At 46.1% G+C, this 22,007-nt stretch overlaps 1 long non-coding RNA gene across 2 annotated transcripts in view; it reads left to right on the top strand.

The window, feature by feature from the left end:
• LOC141918102 (uncharacterized) overlaps positions 1–22,007 on the top strand; it is a 27,906-nt gene extending 5,899 nt beyond the window's left edge. For both annotated transcript variants that reach the window (XR_012621571.1, XR_012621570.1), the window contains exons 3-6: positions 11,668–11,738; positions 12,255–12,345; positions 21,045–21,089; positions 21,180–22,007. This is a non-coding gene — a long non-coding RNA (uncharacterized LOC141918102). The remainder of the gene's footprint in view (positions 1–11,667; positions 11,739–12,254; positions 12,346–21,044; positions 21,090–21,179) is intronic.

Here is a 22,007-nt window from a genome sequence, read left to right as displayed (position 1 = left end):
TACTGCATCCTCAGAGCAGCCTGAGATCCAGAGCATTTCCCAGAGCACATTGAGAGCTGAGAGATAAAGTACTCACACATCCATAGACTTATTTCCAGAAATATGACAGTGCCCCACATGTAAGGTAATAAGACAGTAATTATGGATTTAGATAACAGTATAAAACCAATGCAAAATTTACCTCATGTGTTACGTCAAAAAAAGATGGAGGACATGCAAGCAACTTGTAAGTGCTGCTTGTGAACGAGTCGGTGCTGGTCTGCCAAGGTAGATGTATGCCCTGTCAACAGGGTACACAAGACAAGAGTGCCTCCCCTGGGAAAGTCGCCCTCAGAGCAGCTCTACAAATGAGATCGCGTGGCTAAGTCAAGCTTGGACTGAGGCAGAAGCGCTGAGGGCTGGGCCAGCCGCAGACAGTGAGGAGAGGTAAATGGCACTAGGGCACTAGTCCCATTTTTGGCTCTACTGAGGAGATACTTGAGCCTTGCCTGTGTTCTCCAACAGGGACACGAGGGGTTTTGGTTTTGGTTTTCTCTGACTCCATGCGATACCATTTTAGCCTTAGCACAGCTTTATAAAGCTCTTCACGTAAGCAAAAGACTCTCCTTTAAGTAATGGGCCACTGGAAACCATGGAGAGGAAAATCACTGGGCATTCTAGAGAGCATCACCTTTTCTTACAATTCCCATTTATCAAATCGGTGAAGGAAAGGTGTATTTTCAGAAATTGTAAGCAATATTTTGACAAACCAACCCGATTTCATCTCTACTGTGAGACATCTGGAAGGAATAATTTTTCTTTTTGACTGAAGAGTTTCTTAAAATGTGCCACAATTTTAAAGAGAAAATTAGTATTTTGACTCCTGTTATTATTTTCTTAATTTTCCCTCTTGCAACCTTGAGGATTCTCCCTTCCTCCTCCTAGTCCAGAAATCTGTATATAAAGTATATTACTTAATTTCAATTACAATGTTAATTACAGAAGACAAGTGGTTACTGAATCTTGCACCATAATTAATCAACCTGATATTTACTTACTACATTGTTCATACTGGATTAAGCTGTAGCTGGACAAGCAGGGCAAGGAAAGTGAGTGACAGGAGCATTATCATGGCACACTGCCTCCCATTGGGAAAGTTCATCTTCCTTCTGAAAGAGACGCCTTCAGGGATCATGTAATTTGAATTCCCTGTGAATTTAGTGTCATCTTAGCTTGACCAGCTCTGGAAGAACATATTAACCTCCTCTTGTGATTTTCAGAAAACCATTCTAATTTAGCAAGTAATTAAGGGTCACATGTAGGATAAAGAGCTAGATAAGCTTGGATTACGCACAGGAAGCTTTGTTTCCAAGGCAACCGTAGCAGAGGGGGTGTTAATGCTGAGGTCAGTCAGTTAATGAACTGGGAATGGTTACTGGCTGCAAAATGTATTAGAACTGGGGAAATGAAACTAACAATTGCATTACCATTTAATGATTTGATGATAGAAAACAAATGCCTACAAAGCTAGTTATCGCTGAAAATACTGGAGACAAAGGTTACAGGCAGTGGCACCATTCTGCTAAGTGAGGTCACAAGAAGTCCAAAACAATGACGCTTGACAAACCTCATTCTTTTTTTAAGCTAAAATTACTTTAGTCATCATTCATGGATTTTATGGCTTCTCAGTGTGAAGCTGTCAGTGTTTGCGTAAGCTGCCGTTGCTAACACGTGCACTCCGTGCTAGACGTTCGTTTCTTCCTGAGGTTAGTCCTGACAGAGGTTACTACCTGTGTAACACTATCAGGATGAAATCAGCCTGATGGATTTAGCACTCTGAAAAGCAAGACACTAGGCTTCCAGGAGCTCAGGATGTAACACAGTAGGCTCTGGGAAATAATCTTCGTGGAAGATTTGACAGAGCAAACACACAAACATCATGGACACGGCTAAAATGTCCAAGCAGCTCATACGTAGCAAACATAAGCAGATTTATTAAAACATGTTCATATTTTAAAAATTAAATCTTGCAGGGGGTTTGCTTTTGCTGCAAATCTCATAACCTTAATTTTGACGCTTTACAGACAGTGCGTAGGCTCGGTCTCCATCCACTCTCCCTGATAATCAGCAGGCTTTGACAAATAAAGGCTGTGCTCCCATAACTCCGTGACGACATGTTGCTGGCACCAGGAAGAGCTTCTTTGCTTTTCTTCCTGCTCTGTTTAAAAACTCCCAGATGCACACCTCCAAACTGGGGCTCTACAATAGCAACTTTCAGAGCTAATCAAGGGAGGTGCAGCCCCCACCGACTCATCCAGAAGCCATACCTGATTTTTCAGGGACTTGAATTTATCTCTAAGATGTCTGACTAACCTGTAAGCCTGTGCAGCTTGCAGAGTTGGATGGAATTTTTTTATTTGTTTTCAATACTTACGACTAATCTGTCTCTGAAGGAAGCAATGACCCTATGTACAAACATGGCAGTAGACTCAGGGGAAGCAAGATATTTTTCACCTGGAGGTAATCAAAGCATTTCAAAACAGGATTTATGTGGAAAAAAAACATTGTATTGTCAAAACAGTATTTTTTTCAAGGTAATTTATTTCAGCTAGAGTTTGAATGATGGGAAGAATAATCTGACTTACTTCACTAGATGGCAAAACATCTTTTAGTGCTGTAACATTTCAAAATAGGATATTTTGACTTTTATGTCTTTCATTTTGATACAATATTATCCATATGTATAGGATTTTAATGTAATTTATTAACCAAAAGAACACTATAGAGATTCCGTATTTTTAGCTTTATAAAAACAAAGCAATTTTTTCTTTTCAATTTCAGAGTAATTTTCAGATTTCTGTCTTATTTAAAATGAATCCCCCTAATTTCAGAAATTTCTTTTCTCACCTGCTTTTATTCCTATGAAAATATACAAAGTTTCCAGTGGAAGAGGCTTTTTTAACAAGCAAATAAGTTAACATTCTCTCATGCAGGCATTGCATAATGTAAAAAAAAATTTGGGAATCCGATTATTGTGATATAAAGCAGCAGAACAGAAATATTATAGAGTACAAAGAGTAGGAATGACCCATTAGCTATTAAATGCTTTCTCAGTTCAGTTGTACCATACCTATCCCTTGTGATCTGTGAAAGAAAGAATTGCACAGGTGTTTTTCAAAGCTTTCTTTAAACCAGACATGCGCCTCTACTTTCTGCTACAACCAGATGACATCATGGGTTTTTTATGTACAGCTTTGGCATAAAAGCAGGCCATTTTGCATTAGACCACCTCTGCTTGCCCTGGGGGAATTTAGACCCTGTGCTCTCTCAAACATGCACTGTAGAACTTTCGACAGTGAAGTGAAGGTGAGCTGACAAGCTGTGATGACAGCTGTTTGGGACAGTTTGAGTCTGCAGTGAGTGTTACGTGTACTGTTGCTCACAGAAAAGTGTGACCAAAGGATAGCACCGGAATGAGGGAAGATCTGGAAAACAGTCAGGAAAGGCAGACTTCTTATATCAGCAGAGATCAGGTGGAAGAAAGGACAGCACAGCCATTCAAGCCTAAAACTTCTTGTTAAAACCCTCCAAAAAACCACTAACAACAAAAAACAGAAGGGAATTTACCTTCTGTGTCCACAGGCAGCTGGAAAAAAATGTAATGGCCTTAAATAATTAACGGGTTAAACAGCGGCAAGGAGAATTTATGCAAGATATTAGTGGACATTTTGCATTTGTTCCAACTGTCCCTGGAGAGAGTGCCGACAAGGCCAAAGCATCTCTGCACAAGCCATTTTAGGAGCAGCTTCTGTGCTGCCTGGTGCTGGGCAGGACAGATAATCTCTCAGAATTTCTTCTTTCCTTCCCACCTGCTTCCTGTGATAGCCGTTGCTCTGCTTTATTCTTCATATTTCACACTTCCAGGCTAAAGAACTCACAACAGTATTTAATTCCTCAAGTGTTTTTACCACTACAGTTAAAGGACTTGAGCAGTGTTGGAAGTAATAATTTGACTGCTTGTGAAAACACTGTACAGACCGGGACAAAGAACATAATTTTTCAGGTTATTTTGATTGCAAAGAATCAAAGGTAACTGTAAAAGTCTTAAGTAAATCAACAAAAAGTTCATCCAGAGCTTGGAAAACCCAACAGTCATGCTAGGTCCGTGGTTCCCCCAGTCTGGACTAACACCAGAGTTTCTAGAATGAAGTATCCTGATTCAAACAGTACAATGAGGCTGTTTTGTTTCAGGAAATACTCTGTGGCCCACCTCTGGGCTGTGAATCCTCTCCCACACATTGTTGTGGTGTGTGTTACTCTATTGCAGATGACTGCTGAGCAAGCCCAAGTAAAGCTTTCAGCTGTGCCAAAGATCGCTTGGAGGTTCTCTGCTATGAATTTATCTTGGTACGGAACAAATGAAAATAACCTGCCTGACTTAACAGAGCTTGGGCTGGAAAGTAATTTTGGTACCTGTCTTCTCTAAGTCATATTAGTGTACTGAGGCTGTCTTAGAATCTCAACACCACCAGAAAATTTAGGTATAAAGAAAACAGTTAGCTTAACCTGATTCAGTTCAGCATTTGATCTGGCAGATGTACCAGCCAAAATTTTACCAAGGGTAACAAATGAACCTTGGGATTAATTCAGACACTCCACAAATCAAGTGGTGGGAAATGCACAAACAGGTTATGGTGAGGCCTTGTAGCTTTCATGTAGGTATCAGTTATTATTCAGCAAGCTCTTGATTCTTAAATGATTGCAGCCTTCTTTTTTTCACTTTTCTTAAGGAAATACTGCTGATGCTGGCACTCCATAGTAAAGGAAGTAAATGCTTTTCACTGTGCAGACAGCTTTATGTTCATATTTGCTCCAGTTCCCAAAATAAGTATCAGATTAGTTAACCAAATGACATGAGTATGAAATAAAGGCAAGGCACCTCCTTCTCAGCCACCAATTCGCGGATGCTGTCACAGATAAATTTTTTTCAGGAGACACAATTTGCTAATTATTATTCCCAGATCAAGTCTAAACCTTAGAAATAATGCATAGTCATCAATTAATGAAAGGCATTAGTCCTTTTACAGCGCACTTAGTTAAGAGGCTAGATTTCAAAAGGATGCATAAATTGGGTGTCTGAATCCACAAACATGAATAAATGAACTGCGGAGAGCTTAACATGTTTGGAAAATCAAATGACTTAATCTAAATTTGGCCTGTAGAAGCCCCACAGTAGCAAGTACTATTTTGATAGTTTTAGCTTTCATAAATGTCCACTGGAAATTGGTGAGAATATCTCACCATGCAAGAATTCTTTTTGATCCCCAAGGGGCAAGCAGAGTGGGACAGCAGCTCATGGGATTCATCCCAGGGTACTGAAAGAGCTGTCCAATATCATCATGGGACCTCTCTCCATTGTTTTTCAATGGTCTTGGGACTCTGGAGAGGTCCCAGTCAACTGGAAGCTGGCAAATGTTGTCCCAGTTTTCAAGAAAGGAAAGAAGGAAAACCTTGGTAGTTACAGGCCTGTCAGTCTCACTTCAGTGCCTGGTAAAATTATGGAGAAGGTTATTCTGGAAGTTATGGAAAAACACTTGAAAGACAATGCAGTCATTGGTTGTAGCCAGCACAGGGTCACAAGGGGAAAGTCCTGCTTAACCAACTTAATTTCCTTTTATGACAAGGTCATCCATCTAGTTGACTAAGGGAAGCCAGTAGGTGTGTCGAGGGAGGTGATTGTCCCACTCTACACTGCACTGGTGCAGCCTCACCTCAAATACTGTGTGCAGTTTGGGGCACCTCAGTATAAGAAGGACATCAGACTAGCAGAGTGTGTCCAGAGGAGAGCGACCAAGATGGTGAAAAGTCTCGAGGGCCTTGAGATGAGAAGTGGCTGAGGTCACTTGGTTTGTTCAGCCTGGAGAGGAGAAGGCTGAGGGGTGCCCTCATCACAGCCTACAAGGGGGGCCACAGAGGGGGAGCTGCTGATCTCTCTCTGGTGCCAGCGATAGGATACAAGGGAATGGAATGAAGCTACGTCAAGGGATGTTCAGATTGGACATTGGGAAAAGGTTCTTCGCTGAGAGGGTGGTCACTGGAATAAGTTCCCCAGGGAAGTGGTCATGGCACCAAGCCTATCAGAGCTCAAGGAGCATCTGGATGATGCTCTTAGTCATATGGTTCTAGGTAGTCCTGCAAGGAGCAGGGAGTTGGACTCGATGATCCTCATGGGTCCCTTCCAACTTGAGATATTCTATGATTCATCCTCTGTCTCATACTTACCTCCTTTTATGCTTTACTCAGCTCTAGGGTTGCAGAGTGACAACGTTCAGCCAGATCTTCCCTAATTTTATTGAGCATTTTAAAAACAGAACATCCTCACTTTCCTGTTCAGTGAGAGACCCCCTTCCTAGCACACCCTTCTGTGTCTCTGAATGGCTGTTTTTGAGTCAAACTTTATTAAAATGAACAATTGACCCATTCATGTTTACCTCAAGCAGGGATGAACTGAACGGATTTAAAAACATCTGAACCTCTTTGAACATTAGAAGTTGTCAAATTTAGAATCTTTTAAATCAAATGACCTGGAAGTGAACCATGAAAAACATGGAAGCATCCCTAGCTTTGAACTTTGGCTTCTCGAGTGCAGCCTGTGGGGGAACTGCTCATGTGATCCTCAGCACAGCGCAGCTTCAACTGCCCAGTTTTCTCGCTGCTACCTCTCTTCTGGCTAAGTGATGAATCCCTTTCACTTTTCAGATGTCTACCCCAGACTTTGAGCCTCGCCTCTGCTGCGCTTCTGTTCTCTCATTTGTTTTACCTCCACACCCTCTTTTTTGTTGTTTGCTTTCTCCCGGTATATTTATCTGCCTCCTGACAGTAGGCCCTCCCTCAGCTGCTGGACATGTTTTCAGATATTTCTCTAATGCAATACAAGTGCCAGTCTCAGTGGGGAGGACAATATAAGGAATGATCCTTAAAGCGTCAGCTGATGAGTGGAGAACCATCCAGATTGTTTTCAACACAAGCATGCACACTGCACACTTTTCCCCTTTGATTTCTACATGTGAGCAGGAAGGAGTTCCCAGTGACTTTGTTGCCTAAAGGCATAACTAGTCAGATGAAAGCCCCGTTCAATTTGGTTTTATCGAGAATAGATCTCTGAAATGGAAGAAATGTGCAGAATTCAGGGGAAAACAGACACTCACACACAGAGACACACTCACACCATCCTGGTCAACTGACTGGCCAGGTCCCAGGACCTAGGATGTCAGGGCTGCCACCACCAGAAAGCGCACAGCACAGCTGACTGGGCTGCCCCAGCCTCCCCTGTTACTGCACTGGGTCGCCACATGAGTCCCCACGAGAGGATTCGAGAGCCCCTTCCCAACTGTCCTTGGTCAGCCACACTGCTACACCCTGCCCCTGCTCAGGGCAGCCCGCTTGGACTCCAATTGCATTCAAAGCCCACATCTTCCATTTGCAGCTGATTCCCAGTGACCTTGGCTGTGTCTCCCTCATCTTTCTTCAGTCACATTGAAAGCTACAAAGCTTGTTTCAGCCTAGATGGCAATTATTTCAGTGTGCGTTCACACAGTTCATATTTTTAGCATCCAGTATTACCTGAAGGATGGAGAGATTTCTTAGTTCTTTTGGCATTAAAAGAGGTCATGTGCCTTTCCTAACATTGCACTTTGTTAGCTAGAATCATCTTAGTGAAGATAATGGTGCTTGCATCACAGGAGCCACTTCTCACCTTTCTGGTGAGATACTGCTTGGGTTTTCTGGAGTGCTGAGCTTGTGACTAGTGGTGCATGCAGTATCCCAGAGAATCAGATCCCTGAGCTGTCAAGTGCATTCCTCATGACTAGTATGCATGTTAGTTTCCAGTCATCACAAACCAAAGGCGTAGGCTCTAACAGCAGCGCCCTGCCTGATGCTGTGCTTTGGAAAAGGTAGTAGTGTACATGGGAGCACTTCATCTGCCTGAGATACAGCCCCAGTGGGCAGAGCCAGCAAGTACAAACAGCAGATAGAGCCTGCAAAGCGGGTGTCTTTTGCTTTGTGCACTTTACTCACAGTATGCCATTTCTTTTGCTCTCATCCGTTTCAGACAACCCAATTCATATGCCTTCCTTCCAAGCCAGTGAGTCTGGCTCACAGTATTACCGTTGCCATCAGTCCAGTAGCTTTTCCAGCTGCTCACTGTGCCTGTGGTGTCTGAGGCCACAGCACACTGCAGGCAGCTCGCAGGCCTGGCTCACCAACGGCCTCTGTCCTGCTCAACCTACACAGAGGAGGGGTTTGAAAGGACAGGAGTAAAAACCTGCCCACCCTTCCCTAGGAAGGATTCTTTCCAACCTTTGTGCCTCTTTGTTTCTTAAGAATAGGATCACCTTCACCTTCAGAAAATGAAGGTCATTCCTATTTGAATTGGTGCACAATTGGCCATGCTCATTAGGAAGGGAGGGGGCCTGGGAAGCATCTTTCCCCACAGCAGCAAGGCAAAAAGTAAACTGAGGAGGAAGTGGAAAGAGGGTATAACATGTTTAAGGATTACATCTTGGCATGCACAGCATGCAATTTCACAACTCATGTCACACTAGCTTGTGGTAAACCAGAAGCTATTAATCCCATGGGAAACAAAGGAAACCCGAGGGACTACCTCCTGCAAGCATTCTGTGAGAACACAGGAGGCCGCAGTGACGAGAGCACAGATCTCTGCGGGCACAGTCATACCTGCCTTGGAAAGCACATGAAGATTTTTCAAGTGCATGAATTGCAAAAGAAAAAAAGAATAAAAGATATTTGCTCAATTAGCCTTAAGGGATCCAACTTTTTTGTCAGCTCTGCATCTTTTGGGACTTCTTAAAGCAAGGAGCTTTGCTTTGTTGCCTATTTTATAGATGGATGGCTCTAGGAACACATGTTTAGAGGAATTAATTGTAACTTTGTTCACTAGGAAGTTTCTTTCTACCAGCCAGCAAGAAATCCCTCGTTTTCATGACAACCAAAAGAAAAGCAAGTGACCATGCATTAGAGTGAAAAGAATCCGGTTTAGAATGTGAATAGGGGTACAAATTACCAAGCATAAACACATACCCAAGTAACCGCTGTTTGCAAACTAATTAGTTTTTCTAACTGCATTACACACAGGCAAAAAAAGAAAAAAACAGAAGTGAGGAAAGGGGGGGCCCTGACTGCTTATCTCTCTTCAGCATAAATAGATCATCTGAGTTGTCTTAATAAAAGGTGCATTGTCTTCCTGAGATGACTGTAGGTTTTCTAGTTTCAGCTTCACTTTCCTCTTTTTGTCCAATATGAAACTGCTCAGCAGAGGACTTTTGAAGGATTTAGAGAATCACCTGGCGGTACTGAGCCCATGACAGAGAGGACAAACTTGTCATCATTGGGCAACCTCTCCCTGGAGTCCCAGAGGTATTACTTGTAAGAAATGCAGCCCTGCAGCTACTGAAAAACCATTCTGTGCCCACATGTCTGTGTAGACTATATATAAACATATTGAGAAAGGGCAGAAGACTGTGTTTAACATAGGCATTTGCAGTGTCCTTTTCAAAAAGCTTGCAGAATTATTTTTGTGTATTGCCAGGCAACATCAGCAATAGACCAGGTACTTTTTGTACTCTCCTTTAGGACTCAGAATACTTTAAGTAGCAGGGAACTTCAGAATTGGTCTAGAAATGTGGGAGGCAATATCAACCCACCTACAGAATATGCGTAAAATGCAGAGTACCTAATGGTACTCGAAACCTTTTTTTAGGAAATACGTACAGGTATGGCAAAGCTGGATCCAGTTGTAATGGCAACAGGTTTAACACTATATACCCTAATCACAGTACTTTGCATAAAGCTGGCAAAAAAAAAAGGTAAAACCACACAAAGCATTTAAAAAAAAATCTTTTTCTTTTCTCCATGGGGTTCAAATTATTGAGAGTATTCCTGTATCCGAGTTGTTATTGAAAACGTTGTCAAAGTTATTAATTACATACCCAAATTATATTAAGAATATTTTCAAAAGAAAAAAATTACCAGTTGCTCCTGTTCTCACAAAACTCAAATCCTCACAGCCACTCACCTAAGTTCAGTCATTTCCCTTCACATCTCTGTTTATGCCACCAGGAAGGCATGCCTACATATGTGTTCCTGTACACATTCGTATGGGGGGTTGGCTTAGGTTTGGTTGGGGTTTGGTTTTTCGAGGTTGGTTGGTTTTTTGGTTGTTTTTTTTTTTTTTTTTTTCCCTAAGCCCTCATTAACTCCACTCACGCTGTCTTACTCTGTTTGCCAGTGCTTAAGTAGTGCTTTTTTAAAAAAGCAACCAATTAGCACCTCATCAGCTTCAATTAGAGGAGACAAAAGCAGTGTAAAGATAACTCAATGAGAGGGGGTGGCACAACATCATGTAATCACTTAAGACAGCGGTGAGCATTCACTGTGCTGGCTGTGCCGGGCCTATTCACCTTTTTTTCTTCTCTCTGGATGCATTTAAGACCTTTTTTTTTTTTTTTTTCCCCTTCTGCTGGGAAGCCGGGCCTCCCAGGAGTCTCAGAGTCTCTCATTCAGAGCTACCTGTTTACAGCTCACCGAACAGAAGGACCTAAACAATCCTATATTGTACGCCTAGTGCTTCCTTAAACTTAGGCCTCCACAATGGCATGTTTTCAGAAGCTGGGCAGAATAACTTAAAGGCTGGCTTTATACTCATTAAGTGTTCTGCTTGTACTGTCTTCTAATTACATGGCAGGGCAACAATGTATTTTTTTTTTTCAATGGAGTTCTTTGGAGCAGTTAATTTGGTGCCTGTACTAAATGCCCCAAAACATTAATTAGTGTGGAAGGAACCCTAATTTCCTCAGCGGCTTTCCTCTCCATTTACTTCCCTTGTTTTCACATAGGCTTGGATGAGCCTCTATAATGAAATTACCTCATTAATGCCTTTATTCTTGCAGAGTAACTCATTCAAGATCTACCATTTAGTTTTAATTTAATGCTGTCAAAAGCAAAAGGTGCATTCATGTCTTTGATTAGTGCATTTTTTTCTCTCTAAAGAGTGGACAGATTTAAATTATTAAGATGGCAAGTAGTGAGTTATAATTGGATACAAGCAGCACTTCAGTGAATATTAAATGCTTTCAAAGCCTGGCCTATGTGGTCTGCTGACTATTAACTGTGTCCAATAAGTTATTTTGTGGGGTTTGAATTAACAGCACCTTAGCTACTGTGAAGCAAATTAAGTTTAATTTTGTTTATAAAAAACAGTGAAGTTGCGTTTATCAACATGACATTTAGTTGTAGCAGAGTTCAGTTTTCCCCATTATCCTATACTGACCTCATTGCTTGGTTAGTAATGCTAACACAGGGGCTCATCCTGTACTTCAGTCATGCAAAGTCTAGCTGGAGACTTGCCTACGTATGGCCAGTAGGATAAGGCCTTTTATATCCAAGAACTACTGAGTTGTAAATATTGTCAAACAGAAACCACCTTAGCCACGTTTAACCATACTGGTGATTTTCTTGCAGAGTACAGTGGCACAAAGTATGTCTGCTATTAATGGTGAAGGCACAGTTACATGCTGGTTTGATACCTGCAACTGAGCAGGAAGGATTTAACATCTGATCCTTGATCTTTAATGCTCTCTCTTCTCCCTCCTTTCATTTACAACTCAGGTCACAAAATATCTGAGATGCATTGGAGAAACATGCAGGTCAGAAGACTTAAGCAACCTCTAGACTGCTTGGTATGTGTATATTATTGTTTATTGTGTGGCTGCAGTGCTACCAGAGGTCAAAAATCAGTCACATACATGGGGACAGGACTGCTGGAGGGTCTAGTGTAACCCTCAGCTCAAAGCAGGCGTAGTCACATCAGCTTGCTCACAGCCTTGCCCAGTTGTCCAGGGCCTTTAAGTTTTGAATGTCTCCAAGGATGGAGATCTGACGACCTCTCCGGGCTCCTGTTCCAGTGTGTAGCCACCTCCATAGCGGCGTTTTCCTTACATCATTATAAGGAAATTATTATGTTTTCAATGCAAGCATTAAATATCATATGACAATGTTTTTTCTCTCTAAAGAGTGGACAGATTTAACTTATAACTCTATTATAATGTATTACATATTATAAATATTTGATACACTCATTGCATATATTATACAATATAGAATTATATTAGTTACATTATTTAAATCATACACTATAATCGTATAAATTTATAAGAGTAAGCAGGTTACCTTTCTCTGGTTACCTTTCCCTACAGAGTACGTATATTCAGGTCTCGCCCTGCGTGGAGTGAGGATGTAGCTGGGATGGCTGTTGGTGGCTGAGGAAAGACAGAAGGGAAGTGACAGGTATGACCCTTGCACTGCCATGCAAGAATTTCCTTCTGCTGCCACCCTTTGCAGCACTTTGGGACCAGCTTGTTTGGCCTTTTGCTTCAGATGGTGCATCGACTACATCTGTACTCCAAACGAAACAGTGCCAGGACCTGCTTCTGCCCTGAGTCCGTGCAGTGCAGAATATCCCCATTACCTGGCTTCTAACTCCGGGTTTCCACTGGGTTTCATGGGAGGACTGTCTAGCCCTAAAACATGGAAGACGCAAAAAAAAACCCCACATGTGTGCTTCTCCAGTTCTGTGTGCCTGAGACAGAGCAAGCACTGTAAGCTTAAAGAGTGTGCATTGCTTTCTGTGCATTGTGGCCTTAGGGTGTATAATGTGGTTTGAAGCATAAAGCCTGCAGAAGGCGGCTGCAAAAGGGTTCAGAGAACTGGTTTTGATACCGTCTCACCTGTCCTGTCCATTGTCAATGATCCTCCGCCTGTGCTATTGCTCTGTGGTGCACCAAAGCCCTCTCATAAATTGCTACTTATTGGGGCCAAAACTGTGCTAGCAGTTAGGCAGTGAGAGGGACTGGGGTTCAAAAGCTGAGCTAGCTCTCTGGCTTTGGCTTATTTTGCAGTGAGACCATGCCGTAAAGTCCTGTTCCTGTTCTAGGTCAGCTAAGAATATTGTGGGTAGCTTATGAAGAACTAGCTTAAGTCCAATCATTCTGCAGATACTAAGTGTTTCTCTATGCCACATGAAGGCCCCTATCCAGGGAGTTTTTCAGTGTAATGTATATTGTCAAACCTGGGCTTCTCCTGACACCCATCAGCATTCTCCCCCAGCTCCCTATTAGTCCAGTGACTGAAACATATGATCAAGGAGCGATATAGCCAATGCAATTCTCTGCTCATCCCCAGGAAGCATGCGCCTTTCAAATCACCACACCATGTCTTTTCAGGAGAAAGGGGAAGGAATGGTTCTTGCTATCCACTTATTTCCCTCTGAAACATGACATTATGCAGAAGAAGTCAGAGAGCAGACAAGACCCTCAGTCTGGGAGCTAGAGCTGCGTTTGGTCTCTGCTCCAAGAACTGTCCCTGTATTTTATGCTTGTATGATTATTTAATAATACAGTGCTAGAAACAGAGACAAGGAACCAGGAATCCTCTCTCCAAGGTAGAGTGTCCTTGCTGCAGGATACCATGATCATAGGAGTCACCTAAAGAGCTCAGCCTCTGCTCCTTCTACACTGGGGAGTATCAGATATGGAGAGCAGCGAGGGAGCCTGTTCACCAAAAGAGCAAGCTGTACGTGGTGAGCTACAGATAGTGGCTCAGTGAAAAACTGGGCTTAGTCTGAGTGCTGATGGCAAGCCTTATTTGCCTCAGCCTGAAGACACTGCAGGACACGTAGATGTAACCTCTGATGAGTGCCTGCACCTATGCTCAGGAAGAAGGCTTAGGCAGATGGGAGGAAGCACTAAGTACAAGCAGCAAGAATGACAACCAAAAAACCACAAGGATCAACTGAAGTAACAGTTCAAACACATTTTTGTTCCTCAGTGAGTATGGAGTAAGAAGAAACAGGAGAATCTGGGTATATGGGACAGACATAAGGAGAGAAGCAAGGAGAAGGTGTAGGTAGGGTAAAAGGCCAGCAGAGCTCTTGGGCAGTGCGCTGGGCACAGGGGTCTCAGGGAAAGCTTGTGCTGCCCGAGAGAGGTGACAGCCAGCGGGGTCAGCCTGGCTCTGTCCTTGGTGGCCCAGAGCACCCTGTAGTGGCCCTCCCCACCTTGAGGGGACAGTGCAGGCAGAGCTCCACTGCCATGTTCAGCAGCAGTGACACACTCCTTGACAGCTGCTGCTTGCTCCCACCTTTGGGCATTAAACTGGTTGTGGGACTAGGCAATGAGTTAGGTTAAAAATGGCGGCCCCACCCACCCCTTTGTTGACAGGTTAATTTTAAGTTCCCTGTTGGAGTTCATTGTGCTGTCCTCCCCATCCATCTGCTGGCACTGCTGGGCAGGAGGAAGCAGAAAGAGCAGCAGAGATGAATGAGACAGGCTGAACGAACGTGTCAGCCATTGATGGAAATGCCAGTCTCTCCTTGAGTAGGGGACAGTTTAAAGCAACTTTAAGGAAGAACACACACCTGAGGAGCATGACTTTGCCATCCATTTATCAAGAAGGATTCTTAACAGAGGTGGTCAGTTGCAAACCGGAGAATTAACTACCCACTGATGAACGGTGACTGGTCAGAGCTCTTACACTGCAGCCTGAGCATTTGTTAAACGAGCTCGTACAGATGAGACCGCAGTGCGAGAGTGCCCCCTTTTGCTCTCATGAGACTTTGAGATCTGTAAAGGGATCACACATAGAAGAAAGGCTTCACAGCATTGAAAGCTGACTTTCACAGTGGGAAAAGCAGCATTTAACAGGGGAGGCTGACGAAGTCCGGAGGGTGAGTTACAAAGCACTGATCCTGGAAGAACAGCGCAAGGATAATCAGGAGACCCATGCAACCATAGGGCAGAAGGGTAAGCAGGCAGAATCTCTTTCTGCATTACTCTGACCAGAAAAATGCCCGAAGTATATCAGCAGGCTCTAGGGTAATGCATCACTCGGGCATAGCAGAGTCAGAGATGAAAGATCTCTGTCACATCACATAAGAACACACAAAATAACCACCGGGTCTAAATGAAGCTAGGGACTGTGTCTGGTGGGACAACGGGCAGTGCTGCCTGTGGGAGCACACAGGCCTGGCCGCTCCCTACAGCCACATCCCCCCGTCTTCACCGTCCTCCCCATCCTCCAGATTAAGGTGTCAGGGAGTGGAGAGGGCTGGCTGCTCCTTGGGGGAAGGCAGCAAGGAGCTGTAGGGAGTGAAGTGTAGGACAGTGGGGGTCTCATCACTGAGACATCCCATCACTGAGGTGGGTAATGGGAGTTAAATACAACACCAAATTTCTCTACAGTCCTCAGGAAAGAGGACAAAAATCAAACACTCAGAATGAATGAGTAATGTGTTTGTGTGCAGCCTGCGCTTCACTCTCGATCACAAGAATCATCTTACTTGGATACAATTACCTACCGCTTCTCTGCCTTCCACTTAGGCAATGCTCTTAAAGGCTTCAAAAGTCAGATTGAGTCCTACCCTGGCAGAACATTTCCCTCTGTCTGCTGGACCCCTGGACGTGATCTACGCTGCATACTGCATGTGGCCCCTGCACTGGTGAATTCCTTTGTATGACCTGGGGCTATGCAGAATACCTGGTCAAGTCTTTTACTCAGTTTGATCAAAAGATCCCTGACACAGCCAAGCATTTAGCTGAACAAGCATTTCACTATGAATAGCATAAATATTTGAATTCAAGTGTATGTCAACAGCAATCGATTGAAGCCTTCATAATGAAGGCCTGTGGGAACTAAGGGTGGATGAAAGAAGAAGGAAGAGATTCTTTGTAGGGCTCAGTTAGGGTATTAAGACAACACCGCTTCTTGTAAGCGGGTCAGTCATGTTCTGCACAGAACCAGCAGTGTGCAGACACTAGTATTCTGCTTAGCCCCTGCATCACAGTAACAGCAAGGTGGTTATGGTGAAAGCAGGCTGAAAATTCACACCACCTACTAAGAGGTGGTCACATAAAAGAAAGTGGTCAGAACTGGTGGGCTGAGTGACTGCAGGAGAAGAAAGCTAGTGATTATTGCAATGCTTTGGTGGAAGGGGTTTCTGTTCCACTCAGGTCTGTGATTTATGTATTTGCATGTGAAATACAAGGGGGTTAATAGAAGCAGCAAGTAAAATCAGTCATTTGCCTAACAGACAGCAGCAATGACTTTAGGGGAAACTAGTAAGCTATAGGGTGATAGTTCCTGTTTTGAAAATACTCAGTGCAGATTGTTTTTGAAGGTGTTCATCAGGGAGCCAGAGCAACATCAGTAAAGAAAAGAAAATGAGCATAGAAAAGGTACCTGATTAAGCTGTCACATGGGCTTATCACTTTGTGGTAAAAGAACTAAAAGGAACAAGGGATAAACAGTGTGAGAAAGGATCTTAACTGTAAAGTAAAAAAGGTAAATATATTTGTAGGAAGAGTACCTATCCCTCATGCATGCATAAGTTAAGCTTCAGTGATGGAAGAAGGCACATTTTTAACAAATTGTCTGCATAAATGTATCTCTCACTTAAGATGCCATTAGACAGCCGTCTGTTGGTGGTAGGAGATGAAGGTGTCCATTGCACTTCTGTTCCTGATACTGTTAGTTGAAACAATGAGAGACACTGAAAAGGGCAAGATACAAGATCTACCTAACTGACAGCAGTTGCAGCCACCAAAGTTGTATTCAGCACTTTAACATGAGGGTGGCCCTCGTGCCCCAGAGCAGCGTGTTGAAGCAAGGCACAGTCAGCTGTCCCTAACAGGGTGGTGGACCCCTCAGCCAAAGCTTATGGACAAAGACCTCTCAGAAATAGCAAGTGCTTATCTATGCTTAGAAACTTAACCATGTTCACATATCTGTCCCTCAGTGACCAGGCCTGCCTTTCTGATCCCCAGCATTACTGACATTTTAGGACTGTAGCAAACACCCACAAGCATACATTTAAGTGGTTTAGCCAGTACAACAGCCTCAAATTTTCTCTCCTCCTCTGCTCATTTATCTTGGAAACACCACATGTAAGTCCCCACTTGTCTGCTTTCACCAGCACAACACTGGGTAAAAAGCCTCTGGGCAAAATGATAGTCCCAGAGAGGCCAGTGCCTTTTGTGGCTTCAGGGCTGTGCCCAGCAGCACCAATCTCTAGCCTGGTTAAAGGCCTGGCAGTCCTTTCCACCCCTGGCTACAGGGTGGGGTGCAAATGGCAAACCTTCTGGGGGAGTCACAAACACATAGGTTAGTTCCCTGGTGTCAGTTGAACTGCTGCAGCTCCATGCCCCTGGGTCCAGCTAGTGATGGGGCTGGGCATCTGTTCCCAGGCACACACAAACACACAAATGCAACATACATATAAACATATATATGTGCCAGCCACACAGATCAACATGGGCAGCAACATCCAGCACTCATCAAAATGTAAATGGCACTAACAGCCTCATCCTGTTCCTCTCTCTGGCTGATCAGGATGATGGCTCATTAGTAGGAAATATACCACATAAGAAGGAGGTGAGTCCCTCCAGTAGCTGGGCAGACACTTATCCTGTCCTGTAGCTCAGCCCTGGGTCTCCAGGCTCCCCTCACTCACACACTGTCAGTCCGCCAGCAGCTGGCCTCAGTTTGCCCCGTGGCTGGTCTCTAGGTCTCAGGTCTCCCCAGCACCTGGGCACACAAGCCCCTGCGGCTCGCAGTCCTGCTCTGTGGCAACTGAGGCACAGACTCCCCACTGAAGTGCAGAAGGGGAGACGCTTTATTATTACAATGCTACATAATTATGCTCTCGCTACCTTAGCTCTTACTTCATGATAAGCAAGTCAGCAACTAGACAGTCATCAATCCTCTCTCCCAGAAACAGTTCCATACTTTCCCCATGTTGACTTATCTTTCTTCCAAGGCCTGCTTCTCCTGGCCGGTGCAGAGCAGAGTTGGCACTTCTCCAAGCCAGCACAGGACAGAACTCCTGTCTGGCTCACCAAGCAGAGGTTCCCCAAGCAGAACTCTCCACCTTATCAGCACTTCCCTGAGTAGAGCTCTCCACCTTCACCCAGCTCCCCAGACAGAGCTCTCTGGCCAATGTCGATTTGGCTCTTAAATATTGAATCTCCCACAGCTGTGCAGGGCAGACAGGCCAATGCCGACTTGCCTCTTAATCATTTACCATTAACACATGATTTGACTCTTAACATATTGAATGTCCCACAGCTGCACAGAGCTGACACTCCCACACCGCTCCAGTGGCTGACACAGGTGCTGCTCTCACTGTGGATCTCTTGGGCAACAGCGCTCGGACACACAGGCTGTCCAGCAGCTGGCACTGGATTCTTGCTCTCCCTGCTTTCTTCCCACACAGAGACACAAACCCAGTGGACAAGTGTCTCGGTCCCTGTGATAGCCAGCTCCTTCAGGTCCCACACACATGTACCTGGCTCCCAAGCACTCGACCTACCCTGTCTGGCTTTGTATTTGTTAGTGACCACACACTGGCACACACACTCTCACTTGCTGCAGCTGTTGGCACAAGGTCCTTATGACCTGTGCTCTGACTCTGGTTGCTCTTTCAGGTCTCTCCAGTTGCTGGCACCACAGACACATGGGCCCCTGTGACCTGCAATATGACTTCAGCTGTGGGCACTCAAACCTACACACACAAAACCAGAGAACCTTTCATTCATGAAAATACCTAGAGGTGGAGTTTAATGAGAAGACAGGACAGCCTGTGCTGATCAGGTGCAGGGCATGGCCAGACAATCCTACTGACCAGCAACCTATTTGCATGCCACCAGCCCTTTTTATCCCCTTGTCCTATTTTCCCGTCCTTGATCTGCCCCAAACTGCTCTGACACCTCCCCACCTTTGTTTCTTCCGGTAAACATACCAGGGTACATCCTGTGCAGTCCCCAAATGCCTTTCCCTCACATCCATAGCAGGTCCCATATCCTTCGGCAGTACCCTTCCTCATTCTGCACAGTGACCCAGAAGCCTCTCACGGCTGCTCATTGTGGTGACATCGCACACCAGGGCTGGTGACTCTGGCAGGAGCCAGGGCAGGGGCTCTGTTTCTCTGACTGGGTCACTGGGCTCCTCACCTGCCATAGTGCCTCTGTGTGACTCTGCGTTTATGGAGACAAGCTTTTTATAACATAACCTAGCAGGGAACCACAGTTAAAGCTTTGGAAAAATGCTCTAAAACTAGAATTGTTCAGCGACCTTAGTAGTTCGATTCATTTGTGTGATAATCCTCTCAGAACCACCAACTTGAAGAGCGGCTGCTTGACCCATTTTGTTGGTTTCAGTCATGTTATTTTAAGGAAGAATGTACAGAAAGGGCCAAGTTTTGAGAGGGGAAAAACCTAAGTGCTACAAGTGACTGAAGTTGCTAAGGACTAAGCAATTTTTGGGTTAGGTATGCACAGATGAAGTTTTGGGTGGGAACAGAGCACAAACAATAGTAAAATACAAAAATGGAACCCAAGATTGCTCCCCATTCTGGGCCTGTGCACATGCTCCTGCTCTCGCAGGTGCAGCACTCTGGGGCTGTGGGGAGACAGGCGCGCAAGCCTGACTGGAAGCAGGCTTTGGGTACAGGGTCCCTGGGCTGAGTTGGTGCAAGTTAGTGGGGAGAGAAGGCTGTGTGTTGGGCAGGGGTGGGGTGAGTGAGGCCGGAGCACGGCGAGGGCTGGTCTGGGCTGTCTGGGCTGGGGCAAGCATGGACCGAGGGGATAGTAAGGAAGATCTGAAGGAGTACAGGTTGTGAGCTCTTCATCCCCATCGAGGTCACTGCAGCCTCCTCTTCCAGGGTCCCCGAAGGGGCAACCATATACAGTACCCAAGATGCTGGTGAAGGGCTGGGGCCAGCGCAAGCGATGCCGGGAGAGGGCGTTTCCATAGAGTCTGGTGGTGGCTGAAGGCCACTTCTGATCAGCCACGCTGAGCCCCATGGCATGCTGCACGGCCCCTTTGTTGTGCACCAGTTTGTATTTGGCTGTGCCCTGGAGCCTTCTGAACTCCTGAATTCATATTTTAGGTTCCTCCCAAGTCCTTCTGCGTGCCCTAAGGCCCCGTGTTTGTCATACAGTATGCTACAATGCTTCCTCTTTAGCTTTCCTCCCATCCCAGAGTTTCACCAGTGCTTCTTTGGTGTGCCCTATGGTCATCCATTTTCCCTTCTGTGTGGCCGGGGGGTCCCTGGTGCATGGGGCCGGGGGGGGGGTCCCTGCCACCAGGGATATCCCAGGGAAGGTGACACGGAGGGGTCGGGGGGCCTGGGGCACACAGCGACCAGCCCAGGAAGACCCACGCTAGGGCCAGGGAGGGGAGGGTGCGGTGCTGCAGTCGTGGGTGGCAGGAAGCTGGTGCACTGGCACCACGGGGCTGCCTGAGCGCTGGGGGTCCCTGTGGGGCAGCAGTGCCAGGGCAGCACCGGGGGGGAGGTCAGGGCCCTGCAAAAGGGCGACCCCAAGGAAAGTCCCGATGGGGGTCCCAGTGGGGGTGGGGGTGTGTGTAGCTGGAGCCGTGCAGCTGCCTCGAGCTGCAGCACCTGCCCTCAAGCCTGTCCCGTAGCTCCAGGCCACCGCCAAGCCGTGTGGTGAGGGCAGCAGGCTGGCCCTCGGGGCGTCTGCAGAAGCCCCTGTGGAAGGTGGGGCTCTGGCCAGGGGTGACCTACGGCAATAACGGTCAGTGCTGCCTCTTTCCCTCTTCCAGAGGCCGTGCTGAGGCTGCGCTGGTCCATCCCTGCCCTGGGGATGCCGCTGACTGTGCCCGCCTCGGGCTGGCATGGGGTGTCTGTGCCTGGCCTTGCGCTGCTCATGGCACGGGGGCAAAAAGGGACAGGCAGAGCCCTTCTCGGCTGTGGACCGTGAACAGGAGCTGCCGCGGCTGGAGCTGGAGAGGGCAATATCTCAGCATGGGTCTTGTGCTTTGGTTCTTCCCGGGGCTGCACGTAGCCTCGGAGGGGAAGGCATGTGCCAGCGAGCAGCTGAGAGGGTGAAGTGATGGTCGTTCAGGTCGGCATCTAACAGAGAAGTGTTACACGGCAATTTCCGTCCAGCATTTGCCTCTTGGTTTTGCAGGTGCTGTGGCTCCACCTTTGGGTTTGGAGGAGCAGTTAGTTGAAGGTGAGCTGGGGTGGTAGCGAGGAGGTTGGTGGGGCCGGTGACTTCTCGGAAGTGTGATGGTAATTTGTCTCTCGGTCTCTTTGGTACCAGAAGCCGCGATGGCTGTGACGTCCAGGCGTGAAACGAGCAGGTGAGCGGGACCCGCTGGAGCTTCTGCGGAGGGGCTGCAGGGAAGGTCAGCCCCGCGCCGGGCACTGCCGCCTGAGGGTATGCGGCGCTGGCTGAGCTGCTGCACACTTTGGGTGAGGTGGGCAATCTGCACGGCGCGGGACCTGAGAGCCTACCCTCCTCTCCGCCCCAGGAAGAGCTGCTTCTCCTGCTCTTCTGGGGATTCCTGCTTGTCCTTCTGAGCAGCTTCCTTCTGGGTGTCCTGGCAGAGCATTTAGGTACAGCTGTCCCCATCTGGCCTTGTGCTGAGCCAAAATCAAATCCCTTGACGGCAGAACCCAGACTGCACATGAGCTGTCTGACATGGCCTTTCCTCCGGGAGGGAAGAGGGCCTTGGAGGGAAGGGAGGGAGACTGGCACACCGCATGAGCAGGCGGATTTCTCCCAAGTGCTAAACCTAACTCCTGGCAAGGCTTCGCATTGTCTTTGGGCAAGGTGACAAACGGGGACAAAAAGAGAGAGACAAAATTGAAAAAGGTAAGCGTTTTTAAGTTATAAAAATCCTGGGACTGCAATTAAATACACTGGGTATTCCCTTTGACTGGCACAGGCTGGGATGTCCCCTGAGATAAATGAGATTTACCCAAATGAAGCGTGCAGGTCGTCCCTAGCAGGCCAGTCGACACTGCAGAGCCTTTTTCCCCACAGTTTTGTCTGAGGACGTGCGGGGTTGGGTGCGAGGGCTGCAGAGCGCTCCTCGGGGCGTTAATTAGTCCCGCCGCGGTTCAGTGGGAGGGAACCAGCACCGAT

Source organism: Strix aluco, chromosome Z (assembly GCF_031877795.1).
Source record: "Strix aluco isolate bStrAlu1 chromosome Z, bStrAlu1.hap1, whole genome shotgun sequence".
NCBI classification, from domain to species: Eukaryota; Metazoa; Chordata; class Aves; order Strigiformes; family Strigidae; genus Strix; species Strix aluco.
This window is presented reverse-complemented; position numbering and strand designations above follow the sequence as displayed.